The 13,425-nt window shown below is 39.4% G+C and overlaps 1 protein-coding gene across 2 annotated transcripts in view; it reads left to right on the top strand.

The window, feature by feature from the left end:
* The first annotated feature begins 7,482 nt into the window (after positions 1 to 7,482).
* Positions 7,483 to 13,425, top strand: part of TASP1 (taspase 1) — a 276,089-nt gene continuing 270,146 nt past the window's right edge. For both annotated transcript variants that reach the window (XR_013967338.1, XM_080812603.1), the window contains exon 1: positions 7,483 to 7,521. The gene's annotated coding sequence lies outside the window, so the exon portion shown is untranslated. The remainder of the gene's footprint in view (positions 7,522 to 13,425) is intronic.

Here is a 13,425-nt window from a genome sequence, read left to right as displayed (position 1 = left end):
CTTAAAAAAAAAATGGAGGACTCTCTCTCTCTCTAAAATCCATAACATGAGACTTCAGGAAGAATTTTGATTGGCCTGCAATGAGTCATGAGCCTGAACTTACAGCTCTAGGGTTGTATGTGATTAGCTATACCAGGATCATGTGTTCACACCTGCTCCAGACTCTGGCTGGGAGACCCAGCAAAAACACATAAAATGGGAGTAGGAGTCAGTCTCCATAGTTCAAGAACACGGTTATCAGGGGGAAGAAAGAAGAGAACTTGGAGAGAGAAAAGAAAGTGCTTATTACATAGCCGGGCTCTGAGAAGTCTTCTAGTGCTAATATTTTGAAAATGCTGTCCAGACTGCCAGGTACCCAAGTATATGCTCAGAAAGTATTTGTTCAATGAAAGAATATGTTTAAGAAGCCATGAAAATGACAAATTACTTAAAATATTAGTAATGGGAAAGTTCTGTACAGATAAGCTAGTCTAACCCCTTCATTTCACAGATTAAGGAAAATGAGGCCCAAAGAAGTTAAGTGATATTCCCAAAGACATGTGGTTACTTGTAGAACTCAAGCATCCTGTTCTCCCATACTCCCTCTCCATCTTTCTTTAAAGCATTCTTATTTCAAACAGATTCCCTTTACCCCTTAGCTTTCAGTAGACTAACCATCAGCTAAGGCCACCCAGACATCCTGATAGCAAAGCAAATAGAGGCTAAAAATTACAAAGAAAAGGAAAAGAAAAAAAAGCAAAAACCCTACCTTTGTTTAATTGTTATTCTAATGAGTTAAGCCTTGCATTCAACACAGGCAGGCTCTTCTAACAGAAAAAAAGGCAGATCCATTGGCTGCTCCCATAGACAGCTTGTGGATAAAAGTGTGTTTACACAGCTGGATTGGTCCAGAAGGAGCCAAGGCCAAAAACAGTCTGTGAGCAGGCTGATGGCAGGTGACAGCTGGAAGCATCTGTTTCCCATTACAGACACTAGGCTACAATAGTGCTGTCCTCTGACCCTTGGGTCCAGCTTCCCTGGGGGACTGGGTGTGTTCCCAGGTCTCAGGTGCTGACAGCCAATTTACTTGCTAACACATCTTAAGGGTTCTCATGGGTTTACAATGGCTCTAGTCTGGGATTTGGAAGTAAAGCTCAGAATTCGGATAGGTTGGGTGAAGTTATCTGTGTTCAGCTCCTAAAGCAAAATTTAATTCTGTAGTAAAAATTGTCAGAGAGAATAGGTCTTTCATTTTCTTCCTTAAGCTTTCTCCCTCTCAACCTCTCCCTTCTTCCTTCTTTCCTTCCTCTCTAACTACGCAAGAATATTGGAAGAAAATGCTACTCTTAATTTTTGTAGAAAAGCAGAATTGCGCTGCTCCTAACCACTCTACAGCAGTCAGCCACATTGGCTAGCATCTTGAAAAAGATCTGTCCTGTCTGCAAAATGATTGTCATAGGAATGGATATTAGACTTTGACCACAACCAAAAGATATGACTGGTTGAAGGATGCCAGTCTTTGTTTGGTTTCCCCTGAATACAGATCCTGAGAAAGGAACTCAGGTACAGGAAGGTTTTTGGGAAGTGGTTGTCGGAAGCCCAAGTGAGAACTAAGCATAACGCAGGGCGGCAGGAAGCACTGAACATACTTCATCGCTTCCTGCTGTAGGCTAGCATGGCTCAGTACCCTGAGAACTCTGCGAAATTTACAGGAATGACTTTCTTTCTTTTTTTTTTACAGATTTTATTTATTTGTCAGAGAGAGAGAGTACACACAAGCAGGCAAGGAGGCAGGCAGAGAGAGAGGAGGAAGCAGGCTCCCTGCCAAGCAAGGAGCCCGATGTGGGACTCGATCCCAGGACCCCAGGATGGTGGCCTGAGCCGAAGGCAGCGGCTTAACCAACTGAGCCACCCAGGCATCCCTACAGGAATGACTTTCAGAATTGGGTTGAAGGACAGAAGGTGCAAGGCTTAAACTGGTCATTGTGGAGGGCTGCCCTGGGGAATGTTAATGCCCAGGCACAGCCTGGAGTCGTTTCATTGCATCAAGGCTGAGAAAGCTACTGTGCATTAGAAATGGCCTGGGGCCAGAAAGCAGAAAGCCAGGGAAGCTGACAGTGCAAGTTGGAGCTGCCTGCTAGAGCTAAAATCAGAGCCAAGGAGATGTGGTAAGGACTCCAGAGGCATCTGCTAACAAAATGTGAGCAGCCAGAAAAAAACCAGATAACTACAGAGTAATTCGTGTTGGAAAATGGGATGCCATGGCACGATCCTCTCTGCTTTTGCACATCTTTGAAAATTTCCGTAGTAAGTTAAAAAGAAGTTATAGCTTAATATATAAATTACTTTCCTTCAGTGTCCTCCTCACTTAAGAAAAATATTGCCATAGAAGCTAAATAACCCAGTTCTCTTCCAAATATTATCAGGCACATTCTTCTTTGTAAAGATTATAAAGGTGGAGACATGTTATTGGTTCTAAACAACATAAAATAATAAAAGTTAATAATTCCAAGCAAATAATTTGCTTTATGTTTGCTGGAATTGCATTGAATTCACAGAAGTAGATGATCAAGCATACACAGATATTAACATTGGAAGGAGGGGAAAGAACCTGGCTGGTCCTTTTATTTTAGAAAGAGTGACAAAGTTACACTCAGCATCCTGGACAATGTGCATTACAGTTTTCCCAGCCTACGGTCCATGCATGTCCCCTGATCTTTTTCCTCAATGAATTTTTTGTTGGGGTTTGAAAAAAGGGGGAATAAGGAGATGGAGATTTTTCTTGAAGGAAATTAAGTTGTAGATGCCTTTCTTTTATATTTAACAGCTAGTGAATTGATTAGCTAGATAACTGTCATCCTTAATATTTCAAAAGACCTGAGAGCAATTGCACTGACACAGGCTAGAAATTTGAAAAATTGGCTCTGAAGACAGGTTAGATGGAATTTTGTTACTTCCACTTAAACTGCTAGGGGATGGCAAGAGCAATGCTTGAGCTAGACTCCCAAGACAAAGGTGTGCAGAGCAGGGCTGGGAGTGATTTTCACTTGTAGTTAAATTCTGGAAACACAGCAGGTAACAATGTTGTCCAAGAAATGGAAGGGAGACTATCTGTGCATTTTTTCATTAAATTAAATTAATTAATTCATTAATTAATTTACTTATTTATAATTTTTATTTGAGTATAGTTGACATACAATGTTACATTAGTTTCAGATGTACAACATAGTGACTTCTCTATGCATTTGAAAAATCCAAACATCTTTTCTTCTATTTCTGCCCGTTCCATTTAATATCGCTGTGTAAAAAAACACTTCACTTTCAATGACATAAAAAAAAAACCCCACCATTTTATTATGCTTATAGAGTCTATGGGTCAGGAATTCAGGCAGGGCACCCTGGGAATTGTTTGTAATCTGCTCCCCAAAGCCTGGGTTGAACTTTTTGGTCCTATATAACAAGGGATCCTTTTCTCTTTCAACAACATCTTCCTCAGTTTCCTTTGTGCCCTTGGTGCACCCTCCTCAAGGCCTCTTAGATTTATGACATTCTCCTTTAGGATCCCCTCCTACCCTTGCTGCTTCATGTAGTCTCAAAGTCAATGCCACATGTTTTACTCTTGTTATGTTCTTTTGTTATGTTTTGTTATGGTGTTTATCCACTTCCAGGTAACAACACCTGTTCCAATTACTGCTGTCATGTAATAAATGCTTACTCTTACTATTACTATGTAATAAGATTTCCCTTCTACTCTTAGAAGTTACTGGAAGAAAAATAAAGAAAAGAAAAAACCCAGCTTACCTATGGTGGGAAAGTGCAAAAGACAGAGAAGAGAGATGACTAGTTAGTGAGGATAAGGTGGGCAAACTGGAGGCAGCTGAGTTGTCCAGAACCATGAGGTTATCCTCCTAGCTACTGCTAGCCTTTCTTAGGCTTTCAGTGTCAGGACCCTGGCATGATACCCTCAGTATAAGAGCCAGTGAACTGTGGCTCTGTTGCTGGAGCCTGTGATCAAGTACTACTAGTAGTGTAAACCCAGTGATGTAAAACAAAAGCCATTTTATTATATTACTATGATCAAGATTTGGAAAGGACAAGTAAGTGGAGATGGTTTGTTTCTGCTTATGATTGCTAAGCTGGGAAGACATCAATGTTGAAAGTTAATCCATGGCTGAGGACTAGAATCTTCTGAAGGCCCATTCAATTACTTGTCTGGCAGTTGCTGCTGGCTGCAGCTCGGACCTTATCTGGAGTCGTTGGTCACAACTTCCACACATGGTTTTCCCATGTGGCTGCTTGAGCTTCTGCAGAGCATGGTGGCTGGGATCTAAAAGCAAGCATTGCAAGAGAGAATCACAAAGAACTGCACTGCTTTTGCAACCTTCCTCAGAAGTCACCTGGTGTGGTTTCTGCTATAGTCACAAGTTGGCTCAGATTCAAGGGTAGGGAACACAGACTTGCCTCTAGATGGGAGAAGTATCAAAGTCTCAACGTTCAAAGGCGCAAGTGAGGGGGACAGTATTATGTTGCAGCCATTTCAAAAGAAAGATCTGCTGCACTGTCATATACCAAAAACAGTAAGATGACCTATTATAAACATAGAACGTGGTTACTGGTGATATGTCAAATCCTTTACTATAAAAAGTAAATAACATAGATATCAGAGGATTAGAGACTAAGTCTGTGGAAATAAAGACAACTCTGTAAACCTCTCATGAGAATCTTAGGCTCAGAACTTGGGGTCCCTAAAGTCAACTTCTATTTCTTCTTGAATAATTCTTCTGGAATTATCTTCTTCCTCTCGCATTGTATCCTTTATAAATAATTTGGTTTATGGTAAAGTTACTCAGTTTGGGTTTATCTGAAAATATCCTCATCACATTCTCATTCCTTGAGAATGAATGCTTGTTTAGCTGGGTAAACAATTCTAGGTTGACATTTCTTCAGTACCTTGGACATTTTTCAGTAATTCAAAAATACTATTTTCAATTGTTAAACTGCAACATCTCCTTTCAGTCTAATCATTTCTTTGTAGGTATTTTGTCCCTGGTTGCTTTTAAGATATTTTTGTCTTTGGGACGCCTGGGTGGCTCAGTTGGTTAAGCAGTTGTCTTCGGCTCAGGTCATGATCCCAGCATCCTGGGATCGAGTCCCACATCGGGCCCCTTACTCGGCAGGGAGCCTGCGTCTCCCTCTGCCTCCGTCTGCCAGTGCTCGCTCGCTCTCTCTCTCTCTCTCTGACAAATAAATAAAAAAAATATTTAAAAAAAAAGATATTTTTGTCTTTGGTCTTCTGAAATTTCAGCATAATGTGTCTAGGTTTGGATTTCTTTTATTTATCCCCCTTGAGACTCATGAGTTTCCTGAATCTGAGAGTTTCTGTTTTTCATCAATCTGGATAATTCATATTTATTTTCTCTTAAAATACTGCCTCTTCCTTGTTTGCTTTTTTATGTTCTTGGAATTCTAATGTTATGTATATTAGACATTCTAACCCTACTAGTCTATCTTCTACATCTATTACATTCTCATCCATACTTTCCATATCTTTGTCTCTCAGATCCTCATCCTGGGTAATTTCTTCATATCTACCTTCCAATTTGCTTAATTTTTTCTCAGGTTGTGTCTGAGTAATGTTTAACCCATCTACTGTGGATTCTTTTTCTAATAAACAATTTTGTATTTCTAGATCTTTGATTTATTTAACTTTCAACTCTATCAGATTTTTGGGGGGGAGTATTTTCTTAATCTTTGCTTGGTTTTCTATTCCCTGACTTATTTTTTACAAACATTTAAGAACTATTTACTTTATATTCTTTATCTGATGACTTCAAAGCCAGAAGCCTATGAGATCAATGTTCACTTTCTCCTGTTTCTGTTCTTACTAAGGGTGTGTGTGTGTGTGTGTGTGTGTGTGTGTGTGTGTGTATTTCTGTTTGTTACCTTATGGGCTTAAAAACCCAAACCTTAGCCTCCTGCTATATGTAAGTGCTCTCAGTAGAGATGAGCCTTCAGCACTGGCACCCTACTCTGGATTCTCCATTGTTTTTTTTTTTTTTTTGGTCTCCGTTTTTTGGTCTCTTTTAGCTGAGTACAACGACATTTGCTATATTTTATCCAGCATTTTTAAGTGTTCTGTAGTTATTGATATAAATAAAATAAAAATGATTTCACTCCTAACTTAATCCAATCTTATTTCTGTTAGTAGCTTCATTTATATTCTGGTACATAACCTTTTAACCATTTTCCACATATACTGTTTATGTATGTTTATGTAAATATACATAAAAATAAACAGACATGCATACATAGATGTGATGTAAGATATTTTGGATTTTTAAATCATGTCTTTGATAGCTTTTCAGCTGAGTACTTAAAAAATGGTTGCATCTTCATATAGTTTGCATTTTTATAACTGAATTAACTGGTCCATATTAATAGAAATTCACACACCCATTTTTTTCTTTTCTCCTACATGAGCTATGCTTCAATAAATCTCCTTGAGCAGTGCCAAGCTTGTAGAAATTATTTGATAAATACTTTTTGCATGAATAGATGTATATATCTTGGTGCACATATGGGGATATTGTAGGTAGATTCTTGAAAGTAGATATTCTGGGTCAAAGGTTAAGCACATTTAAAATTGCAGTAGATGACTATCAAACTGTCACCCCCAAATTTGTGCAAGTCTTTATTGCACCAGCAATGAACAAGAGTGATTGTTTTCTCAATCCTCACCAACACAATATAGTACCAGTCCTAAAATTTTATATAATCAGAAGAGGATTGCTATTTTTATCTGCAATTTAAATAATCGCCCCCACCCCCACCCCAGGAGGAACGTCTTTTCATAAATTGTAGCTCTAGTAAGGGCCCAGGTCATGTTAAGCTTCTGATCTGTGGGACCATAATTAGAGCTACTACTTTCAATCTCTGCTTTCTAAAACAGGTTTAAAGGTGGTTATTTGTTAAAGGACCCATGTTAATAGTTACAAAGAAACATTAAATGGATTACATTGTTACTGGTCTTGGTCTTAGAAGCGAGACGGTAAAAGAAAGGTCACCCACACTTTGACTCTCCCCAGGGCAGGGCGGGCCCCCACCTCCCACATAGAATCCTGGCAGAACTCCAGTTTTCCCTACTGTAACAGGGAGGCTGCAAGGACTGAAAAAATTTAAGCTCTGAAGTGACATCTCAATAAATCATGGCTACTTTAACTTCATTTCCTATCACATCGCTGGTCTGCCAACCACTTGGATCGGAATCGAGGACTGGCTCATTAACAGTCTGGGTTAAAAGAGACTGGCAGCGGCGCCTGCGCAGCTCAGAATGAGGCTCCAGGTGAAGTCTGTGTGGAACTTCACCCGCCAGGTGCAATGTTCGGAAGCAGTGGGCAGAGTCTGAGCCCCGCGTGGGCGTATGCTTCCGGCCACGTGCTACGCGCATACCCAATCGGAAAGCTTGATGTCAGCCCCGCTTCCTCACCCTGGCAACGGGTGGGTGACTACTTCCGGTGCTGTGAGGGCTCGGGGCTGACGCTGGTGAGTGTCTCTCTTTCTCACGCTGTCCGCGCTGCTGCCGCCGCTGCGGCGCTGCCTCTGTCCAGGCCCGCGCGCTCGCTGGGACATCCTCTTCGGGGCCGGGAGGGGGCGGCGCTCAGGATGCCCACTGCCTGGGGCGGTGCTGAAGGACCGGATCCGGGACGTCCCTCGACCCCTCGGTCGCGCGTGGCGCCCGTGCCGGTCTCCTTCTTAGCCTTGGCTCTAGCTTGGCAGTCTTATTCCTTCTCCGGGGAAGGGATTGTCTGTGTGCCGGCAGTCCTCGCTGTCCTTCACTAACTTTGCACTCGTGGGCTGCGGGGTTCTCCGAGTCAGAGGCTCGCAGAGACCCGAGGGTGTGCGCCCAGTCCTGCGTGGCGGGTTGGGGCCAAAGCAGCCCCGCGGTGTTATAGCGGCCTGGTTAGAGTCTCTCAGGACATTAGCATTTACTGCTCAGGAGGCGGAGGAGGCAAGGACCGAGAAGATGGAGAAGGAGCAGCTGGACAGGAGGGTGGAAAACAGGAGCTGGAGGTGCCCTGGAAATAGAGGGCATCGTGTTTCCGGAAGGAGGGAGTAACTTGACTCGCCTCTGTAGGGGAGGGGAAATGAAAGGTATTTTCGGGACCATGTGACTGAGATCGTTGAACACTAAGCTAAGGAATTTTTATACACTCGGGAGTTTAATAATTTCCTTTTTGGTTTGTTTAAATAAAACTCCCCCTTTTGTAAAAAGCAGTGCGTGCTTATTAATGAATATCTGGAAAATGCAGGAATAATTAAAAAGAGATCACCTACAGTTTCACCAACCAGCATTTTGATCCCTCTCTTTCTATTTTTTATAGCATTTTTTAACCTGTTTATGATCATAGCGTGTGTTAGATATGATTATAACCAGAAAGTGTAATTGTTGTACATTGCATCCATTGCCAAATCGATCTTTTATTAAGATATAATTCACATACCATAAACCCACCGTTTTAAATTGTAAATTTTAGTAGTTTTTACTATATCCATAAAGTTGTGCACCTATTACCACTATCTAATTACAGGACGTTTTCATCATCTCCAAAAGGAACTCTACCCATTACAGTCACTTCCCATTTGCTTCCCTCGTCCCTGGCAGCCACTAATTAGATTCTCCCGTCTCCTTGCTCCTCCAGTCCCTAACAGCCACTAATCTACTTCTGTGTCTGTAGATTTTCCTATTCGGAACATTTCTGGTAAATGGAATTATAGAACATGTGGCCTTTTGTATCTGCCTTTTTTAACTTAGCATAATGTTTTTAAGGTTCGTCCATGTTGTGTTTTGTATCAATACTCCATTCCTTTTTATGGCTGAATAATATTCCATTACACACACATACATACACACAAACCACATTTTGTTTATCCATCATTAGGTAATGGACAGTTGCTTCCTCTTTTTGACTATTGTGAATAATTCTGTAAAGATCCATGTACAGGTTTTTGTGTGGATATATGTTTACATTTCTCTTAGATATATATCTAGGAGTGGAATTGCTGGATCATATGGTAACTCTGTTTAGCTTTTTGAGGAACTGCCAGATGTTTTTGAAAGTGGTCTGCACCAGCAGGATATGAGAGTTCTGATTTCTCCATATCCTTGTTAAAACTTGATATTTGTCTTTGAGGTGTACCTATGATGTTGGTACCTCACTGTGGCTTTGATTTCCATTTCCCTGAAGGACGGTAACGTTGAGCATCTTTTCCTTTGCTTATCAGCCCTTTGTGTATCTTTGGAGAAATGTATATCCAATTCCTATGCTCATTTTTATATTGAATTTTAAATAATTTTGAAGTTGTATGAGTTCTTTTTTTTAATAGAAGAGTTTTTTTTTTTTTTAAAGATTTTATTTATTTATTTGACAGAGAGTGAGAGAGGGACACAAGCAGAGGGAGTGGGGAGGGAGAAGCAGGCTTCCTGCTGAGCAGAGTGTCCAATGCAGTCCTGGGATCATGACCTGAGCCAAAGGCAGGTGCTTAATGACTGAGCCATCCAGGTGCCCCAAACATTTAAACTTTTGGTGAATTCTAATTTATATTTTCTTTGGTTGGTTGTGCTTTTGGTGTCATGTCTAAAACCTTTGCCAAATACAAGATTTTGAAGATTTACTACCGTGTCTTCTCCTAAGAGTTTTACAGTTTTAGTTCTTGCATTTAGTTCTTGGTCTATGTGGATCAAGGAATAGGTAGGTAGCGTAGGTAGGAATCCAGGTTCATTCCTTGTATGTGCCTATCTGGTTTTTCCAGCACAATTTTTTGAAAAGACAGTCCTTTCCCTATTTAAATTTTTTTAAAGGGGGCAGAGGGAAAGGGAGAGAGAAAATCTTAAACAGGCTCCACACCCAGCACAGATCCCGACGTGCATTTTCATTTTATGACTCTGAGATCATGACCGGAGCCAAAGTCAAGAGTCGGATGCTTAACTGACGGAGCCACCCTGGCACCCCATCCTTTCCTTATTTAATGGTCTTGGCACCCTTGTTGAAAACCAATTGACCATAAATAATATAGGTTATCATTTTTTAAACCATTTCTCTATGTTGGACATTTGGTCGCTTCCAGATTTTTGTTTTTTTAAATTATCCTGTGTCAAACACAGCATAATGGGCATAAAGCCTTTCCTGTTTTTGAAGTTATTTTGGTAGAAAGTGTTCTCAGAAGTGAAATTACTGGGTCAAAGATGAAATGAGTATGTTTTGGAGCTCATTGAATGAGGCATTAAACCTTCAATGTCAAGATGTTAAGAACAGCAGAATGCTTCTTTATTAATCAGTTGCTAGAGTTTAAGGGCTGGATTTCTGTAAAAGCCTTTTGCTGTAAGACGGATGGATTCCCTGACTTATTCTTTTGACTGCTTCTAAGAGACTAAGTAAATCTAGAGGGAAAAATTCAACACTGGGGCAAACAGGAAATGTCATAGTTTTTTAAATGGTATAAAGAAAAAAAAGTGTCATCACATGTAGTAGGAAAATAAAAGTCTTTGAGAGAACTGGGGTCAAGATTTAGACCTTAAAATCAGTGCCTTGAAAGTCCCTGCAGCAAAAATGATGTTTTATTCCGAGTTTCTCTTCTGACCTTGATAATCAGGTTAATTTGGGTTCATCTTAGTTTCAGAGATGGCTAATTTAAATGTTTTTAGTATATAGTACCTGGTTAAAACAAAACAAAACAAAACAAAGCATCAAATGCAAAAGGCTATTAGGGGAAAATCAAATTTCCTTTTCATTTTGCCCTTCAGTCTCCCAGTTCTCCTTGGAGGTATCCATGGTAGTATTGTTACTTATGTTTTAATAGACTGGTTATACATAGAGTATCTCTGGAAAGGTAGTATATACAAAATTATACATTTTAAGGCTTTTGATACTTCTTGATAAATTCCTTTTCAAAATGGTTACTTACCTCAGTTTATGGTGGCAGTACAGTGCTAGTTAGGAAGATTCCATTTTTATTTCTATTTCTCTGAATATTCTTTCCTTAATATTGGATATCCAGTTTATATTTCCTCTTGTGTATATTGTCTGCTTATGTCTTTTGGCATGCCGTTCATTTTGATTGGAGTTGTCCTTTATGAGATTTATTTTGGCAGCGTTTTGTAGTTGGTTGTTTTACGATAGTCTGGATTTGGGGAGAAAAGTTAAAGTGCTTTTGTAACATTTATGCTAAGAGGTATGTGAACTGAACAAAGGTGGAGGCAGTAGGGGAAAGGAGGTTAAATGCTTGAGGGAGAAATTTACAAGATTTGGAAAGTGGGTGCAGTCCAGGATGACTTCAAGGTAAGTTAGAAAAGGATTAGTGCTATTAAAAATAAGGAGTGATGTGGAAATAACTAGATTTCTGTGGAAAAATGAGATTGTTTTGGGTAGCTTAAGAGTGAAGAGGATCCAGGTTGAACTGAGCTATCCAGGAGACTTGTGGCTAGAGCTCAAGAAGCAGAAGATAAAGAGTTACAAATAATTTGATTTTACTGAGAGGATTCTTTTGAAAGGTTGGCAGTGGATGAAATTGCTGAAGGAGACATTTGAGAATAGACCTGTGGACAGGGAGTCATGTAAGAGGACAAGCTTGGGAAGGGTCAGGGGGGTCATGAACAGCTAGGATGGTAGCATGCTTGCCAAGAAGAGCAGGGGATGTAGAGAACAAAGGTTTCAAGCATCAGAGTAAGAAAAGGTCATTAGGTTTGGTAACTTGGAAAAGTTACACCTATGGGAAAAGATATAGTTTATGGGAATCAGGAAACTTGTTTTTCCCAAACAACTTTATTTATTTATTTATTTATTGGTCTTTTAATTTATTTTAAAATTATTTTAATTAACATATAATGTATTATTTGCCCCAGGGGTACAGGTCTGTGAATTATCAAGCTTACACATTTCACAGCATTCACCATAGCACATACCCTCCCCAGTGTCCATAACCCAACCACCATCTCCCTATCCCCCCACCCCCCAGCAACCCTCAATTTGTTTTGTGAGATTAAGAGTCTCTTATGGTTTGTCTCCCTCTGGATCCCATCTTGTTTCATTTTTTTCTTCCCTAACCACCCCCCCCCACTTGTCCTGCTTCTCAATCCAAATAGCTTTATTAAGATAGAATTTATTTATCATATAATTTATGCACTTTTAAAGTGTACAACTCAGTGGTATTTAGTATATTCAGAATTGTGCAACCATCACCACAATCAATTTTAGAATATTTTTATTGCCACCAAAAGAAAGCCTGCCCACATTAGCAGTCACTCTCCAATTCCCCTTTAGATTCCCAGGCCAAGGCAACAATTAATCTACATCTGTCTCTTTAGATTTGCATACTCTGAACATTTCACATAAATGGAAACATGCAGTATGTGGCCTTTTATGTCTGACTTCTTTCACTGTTTTCAGGGTTCATTCATACGATAGTATGTATCAGTACTTAGTTATTTTTTTATGGCTGATTAATGTTCCATTGTATGAATGACATTTGAGTTGTTAGCACTTTTTGACTATTAGGAATAATTCTGCCATAAATATCCATGTACAATTTTTTTGTGGACGTGTTTTCTGTTGTCTTTGGTATATACCTGTGAGTGAAATTACTGGGTCACATGCTAACTCTTTGTTTACTTTTTGTTGCGACTATTGCAGAGGATGGACAAGTTGTCAGTGTTTTAGAAACAATAAAATGAATTTTAATATCATCACTAGTGGGAAATTGCAAAATGTCCATTTTCAAGCATATTCAGAAATAAAGGCATTATAAAAAATGAGCTGTACAGTTGTTTTCTGTTGTGTAAAAACTGTAACATGCTTATACATTTCCTTTCACTGGAAATCTTGTGTGTTGAATGTTACCTCAAAGCTTAGCTGAAATGTTAGGCATTTTTCTTGCAGATCAGTATGTTGATGTAAATATGCTTCATCAGTTTCAAATAATGATGTAATGATGAAATGAATACAAATGTGATAAAAAATAATCCCAGGGATATTTGATGTTAATCTACAATAATGATTTATTTTTTACTCCTTAGTCTGAACTCTAGAGATCAAATACTATAATTTTTTAAAAAATTTGAATTGCCTGTAATTTGCATGGCCTCAGAAGTTCAAGATCCAGAAAAACAAAAGCAAAAACAGAGAAACAAAACAAAACAAAAACTTTTGGGGCCAGTATTGTTGATTGGCCGTGTTTTTGTCCATTCCTGCCGTAGGTGGGATGCATGTTGAGAACCCTCAGCATATGGTATTTGCCCTCTTAGTGAATTTTTCAGATGAGGTCTCATAGGCTTGCTCTATTTTGGAACTTGGGATTTAGCTAGTTACTTCATGTTTCCATAAATAAATAAATGAATAAAAAAAGTGGTTTTTTGGGAAAGTAGTATGTTCAGATTTTTCAATATTGAAAGGT

The sequence above is a fragment of the Martes martes genome (genome assembly GCF_963455335.1).
Source record: "Martes martes genome assembly, chromosome: 9".
Lineage (NCBI taxonomy): Eukaryota > Metazoa > Chordata > Mammalia > Carnivora > Mustelidae > Martes > Martes martes.
Note: the sequence above shows the minus strand (reverse complement) of the source record. Positions and strands in the feature narration are given on the sequence as shown.